The following is a 6000-nucleotide window of genomic DNA, read 5'->3' on the forward strand; positions in this document are numbered from 1 at the left end:
AAACCACTAGGATCATCAAGTCTAACAATCAACCCATTACCACCATCCCACTAAACCACACCCTTATGCTCCACATCATTACTTGAACACCTCCAGGGATGGTGACTCTACCACTTCACTGGGCAGCCTGTGCCAAAGCCTTACCACTCTTTCTGAGAAAATAGAGGCAAACTCCCACCTCCTTTCAGGCAGCTGTAGAGAGTGATATGGTTTCCCTTGAGCCTCCTCTTCTCCAGACTGAACAATCCCAACTCTCAGACACTTCCCATAAGATTTGTGCTCCAGAGCTTTCACAGCTCAATTGCCCTTCTCTGGACACATTCCAGGGCTTCAATATCTTTCTTGTAGTGAGGGGCCCAAACCTGAATGCAGTACTCAAGGTGCAGCCTCACCAGAGCTGAGTGCAGGGGATGGTAACTTCTCAGCTCCTGCTGGTGAATGATGTACAGATTTGCATGCCAAATCAACAAAATTATCAGGGAACCTACTCCTTATTTAATCTCCCAGATAGGTAACACAGGAAAAATTATTTACTTAAATGCATTTTTGAAGTGACATGTTGAGCGACCTGACTTTAGATGATTGGGAACTTCTAATCTAAGTAGCTGGAACCCCATACAGTGCCTTGGCAAATGTCCTGAATGAGATCATTAGCAGAGCTTGTACAAACCTTTTTTGGATTTAAATTTTTTTTACTATACCGAATATGCCTCCAGGCAGAATCCCTATCTCAGTGTCCCTTTGAAAGCATGGCATGATCATGGGTGCCTAAGCCACACCTTACTAATTTTTAATGAAGAGCTCTACGAAACTTCATATGTGCTGAGAACTTCAGAGATGTAGAAGAATATAAAACACAAGAGAGCTGCACAACAGAGGTAGAATCCTGTGACAAACACGGGAAAACAGAAGAAAGAGAAAACATGTAATAGAGAAACAGGTCTTAGAAGTGAGCAGAAATTCTAGAGGAGCAGAGGAAAGTGAGCACATTTCGCTCCTGCAAGAATGAGTAGACAGAGAGGGAGATGTGTTTCAAATATCCATTCTCACCAAATGACTCTGAGTTAGTTGAAGGGTTGAGTGTTTTTATACTTGTTCTATATTTAAGAGCTGTTCAGAATCTCGTGGTGCTGTTTGTGATTTGTTGATTCCCCTCTAACCTCTGGCTGAGCTTTTCTTCCAGTCTTGTGTGTAGACTACTTCTGGTCCCATTTTACTCATCTGCATGCTGTCACCACATAGTTGATTGCAACTGGCTGCCCTCTCCAGTAGGTGGGCCATAGCTGGTAGCTAGTTATCCCCATCCATTATTTGAGCACCTGACTATGCATTTTTTCCACTCACTCTTCTCATGTTGTATTTTGGGCCACTTTTTCAGTTTTTCAAGGTTATTTTGCAGTCTACTCCTCACTTCCAAAAATGGTTCATTCCTTTCATTTACTACTGTTTGAGATTTTGTCAGCACAGCTTTCATTTGATCACTGCATCATGAGAGAAAGCACATGAATAATACTGGGTGACTCATCTGTTTTCCATTTTCTATATTACATTAATTCTTCTGTGAGGAGCACTCTGAGTCCAGCCTTCCAACTATGCCATTCATGCTGGCAAATTCCTTACTTGCTTTTATTAATTTTATACAACAGTATGTCAAAAATCTTACTGAAATCAGGCCAACATGACAGCAACAGCTCCTCCTCTACCACTTAGACTTGTTAAACTGTCACATAAGGAAGGATAATTGGGCATAATTTGTCCATATCAAAATGTGTTGGCTTCTCACTTATTATATTGCCATTTTCTTTGATTGTTTCCCCTGGTAATTTTTCAAGAATGGAAGATTCTTGAATCTGGACTGTAGTGCTCTCACTCTTTCTGCCCCCATTTTGAAGATAGACACTCTGTACCTGTTTTTCTGCCAGCTTGGAGCCTAGTACTTCAGTCAGAGTTTCTCAAAGGGAAGGAAAAACAAGTCTCATATTCAGTCAAAACCAAAGTCCAAAATTCAGTCTACCTACTGTGTGCTGGCCAGAAGTATCTGGGGAGAGAATGAGAGCAAAGCAAGGGTGCTGGGACTCCTAACAGTGCAATGCTTACATCCTTCAGAGATGTCTCGGGCAGCAAAAAGCTGCAAGCTATCACAGTGATTCACATCTGGTCTTAAGTCGAGGTCATGCATGGTTCGTAGCTCCTATCAGTTCCTATCATAGTTCTCTATCAGTTCTCTGCACTTTTACTGCTAATAAGAGTGTGCTTCTTAAACTTATTAAGTTTTCTTCTAAGACTTTGGTGATCCACATGTCAGACAAGGAAACATCAACTAGTGTAAATGGCATAATTTCCTGCAGTTTTGCTACTAAATGATCATCATGGAATCATAGAATGGCTTGGGTTGAAAAGGACTATAATGATCATTTAGTTTCAACCCCCCTGCTATGTGCAGGGTCATCAACCACTGGACCATGCTGCCCAGAGCCACATCCAGCCTGGCCTTGAATGTATCCACAACCTCCTTGAGCCCCATGTGACACCACTGTGTGAAAAACTTCCTCTTAATATCTAAACTGAAACCTCCCCTTACTCAGTCTAATATCATTCTCCCTTGCCCTATCACTATCCACTCTCGTAAGCAATCTTTCCTTCCTTTTTATATGCTCTCTTCAAGTACTGGAAGGCCACAGTGAGGTCTCCATGGAGCCTTCTCTTCTCCAAGCTAAACAAGCCCAGTTCCCTCAACCTTTTCTCATACAAGAGGTGCTCCAGCCCTCTGATCATCTTGGTGGCCTTCCTCTGGAAATGTTCCATGTCCTTCTTTTCTTTCCTGGTTGTAACAAATAAAAAGTAGCTTGCCAGTTGGCATGTATGGGATAGATATTTGTAGGAAAGAGTTGGTTTCCTAAGATGAGTTTTCATTTTGAGAAGTTCAATTTTGCATTACTGTCATGTAGAAACATAAACTTATTTTAAAGTGTGAATGTCAGTACTGGGAATAACGATCCTGTGGGTGAAACCATTAACATGGATTTCTTGAGGAGGATTTACAGAAAATCTTCATATCTAGGAATTACAAGGACAGAAGAAAGCACTGGCTTGAAAAAAATTGGTGATTCTATGTGGCAGATTAGCAGGGTGAGTTAGCAGATATGCAGATGATATCTTTAAGGCTTTAAAAAGATTTGTGTTTTAAAAACTACAACCAACTTAATTGGTTTTCTAAAACCTTTGACTCTGTTCGCAGTGGGACAGTGTGAAATAATAGGCTATTCTAGTAAAATATACAAGCAAAATATTTCAAAATGGAAGAGAGGCCAAAAGGACATGTTGAAAGGAAATGGAAACTGATTATTTATTTCAAAATTGAAAAAAAAAGGTAAATGCTGAGAGCAGCTTGATAGTTTTGTGTTTCAGGATAGTCCAGTAAAGTTTGCAAGTTTTTAGACAAGCCTCAGGTCAATAAAAGTATCGTAATATCTGTTGGACAGATACAGTGAACAGATACATAAGGCATAAGAAGTAATGTCTCTTATTTACTTACATGGAAACTCTAACAGATACAATGAGCACAATAATAGTATTTGACTGAGCAAATTCTCAGCTACAAAACACTATTATTCATCATAGCCACCACCATTAACAATGCCTATTTACCAGCAATGAACAAGAGCCTGCATGCCAAGCTCATAAAAATGTGACTGGCCATCAAGAACATGGCGTGTCTTTCAGGCTGCTGTTGCCACTGCTGAAACTCACCACCCATTTCCTACTGTGCTCACATCCATTGTTTGGTCTCCATGAATATTCAGCAAGCACCAATGAATGTCGGGGGGATGCAGTTCTTTTTGGCATGGAAGAATTCAGTCATGCAAAAAGGTATTTTGCACCTGGTACGGAAGTCCTACATTGTAAATTCAGATCTTTCGCTATTTGTGAACTGGTTTGTTGACTGGTAAGATCACTTTCTTTTATGTGTTTGGAAACAGTACTGCAAATTCAAGTATTCTCTTTGTTTCATGTTGAATTTAAAAGTGCTATATAAAAGCCAGAAATTAATAATTATTTGCTATATGCTCTTCATAGTAAGTAGTATGTGAAGCTTTACATTAACTGACCTTTATAAGCTTCATCTTCTTGACTTGATACATCCTCGAATTGTTTCCCTTGCATATCTGTAAATGAAGGATCTTAATGAACACTAGATCAAAAATATATATAGTTAAAAAATTTAACTTTTTGCTCAGCTTATATCTGTACACTGTGGATTATTTTTGTCTGCAGTTAATGGAGATTTGTTCTACAGAAATTGAACTTTTGTTTTTTCAGAGCTTTATAACCTAAACAACTGTGAGATGAGCTTTTCATGAGTGTAACTGATGGGCATTATCCAGGAAGTAAAGTGTTTCAGCAACAAGGAGAAGAGCTGTGTGAACTGTGGTTTGTCAAGTTACAAATCAACATTTTGTTGAGCTAGTCAATGGTTTGAAGAAAATGTAAATGTTAAATTATGTGCTGATGACTGTAGCAGATAGTACTGGCTCTTGTGGCTATCATCTCCTAACAGAAACAAGGAGAAAATCTCAGGCTGAGGAGCACAGATGTCCCTTTATCCTTCACTTCTTGGTCCTGCCACCATGCCTAAAAGCATGGGGCTTTGCACGCACAGGAGAGATGGAAACAGAAATTGCAGAAGGTAGAAGTCATCTATTCATCATTTGGGAGTGTTAGATTTCGTGACATGTTATTGTCTTCATTGCCAAGGCCAGCACTGCGCCCAGTAATAGAACAGAATGTGATTTGAAGAGCAGGACTAGTCGGTGCCTGTGAATATATGACTTAATGCTTATAAACCCACGTGGCTCTAAATTTGCTGAAACACACTAACCCCACATAACCCTAAATTTGCTGATACGTGCCTTGTCTGATAGAAAGCTAGCTGGACTGAATCTTCGCTACTGCTGCTACAGATGTTTATTTGAACAGACAAAGGGAATTGTATAAATTTTCATGTGTCTACTGAGCAGACTGACTATTGCTTATGATACTGATTTATATGATAGCTTATAATTTTATAATTTGAATCTTCAGATCTGAACATTCAAAATTATTTTTCTTGATGGAATCTGAGCCTTTCTGAACTGTAAAAATACTCATAGACTGGAATTCTTCATCTGAAAAAATAGGTCCAGTGTGGCTCCTGAGAAGTGCTTATTACTTTTTTCTTCCTTTTTGTAATCATGCATTTAGTTTTGTATCCTATTTTCTCAACTACTAAAATATTTATTTTCAATTCTTATCAGTATTTCACATTCTTTCCTCACAGATTTTTTTATGAAATCCTGAAATTTAGGCATACATTGCCTCTACAAACAAAAAACAGATGTTTTGTCTGTTACATGGCATTCTTTATATTACTTTGGGGCATATGTGTTTGTCTACTTACAGTTTCTGGGCAAACATTAACTTTTTTGAATATGATAAGTCCCTTGAGATTATATTTCTCTACCTGTTTTGAAAGTCAGATCTTTTTAGTCAGTGTTGCAAGCAGACAACTTTAACAGAACATAAACATATCTTGTTAAGATCAGGTTGTACAACACACATGAAAATGTTTCAAAACATATCTTGTTAAGATCAGGTTGTACAACACACATGAAAATGTTTCAGAAACCAACCAAAAAAGATCGGTCACAAATCTGTTTAATTAACTTTCTTGCCAACCGACTACATTTGAGTTGTGGAAGAGCCTCTACTATCAAAGTGCTGCTCTGTAGAGCATCTGTTTCTAACTATAACTAATATCAGCTATTAACAACTGGACTCAGGACAATGGGGTCTTGTAGTTACATGCCTGAGCCCAAACTCACAAAGGTAGTTTTTATGCTCAAACAACAGTTGTTCATTTTTTGGCAACAGAATGAAACAAACCATGTTCGGTGAGAAAGGCATGTTAGATCTAATACCTGCTGCTCTTGTGAAATCTATGCAGAATTTTTGAATGACAGA

This window comes from Excalfactoria chinensis, chromosome 4, assembly GCF_039878825.1.
Source record: "Excalfactoria chinensis isolate bCotChi1 chromosome 4, bCotChi1.hap2, whole genome shotgun sequence".
NCBI classification, from domain to species: Eukaryota; Metazoa; Chordata; class Aves; order Galliformes; family Phasianidae; genus Excalfactoria; species Excalfactoria chinensis.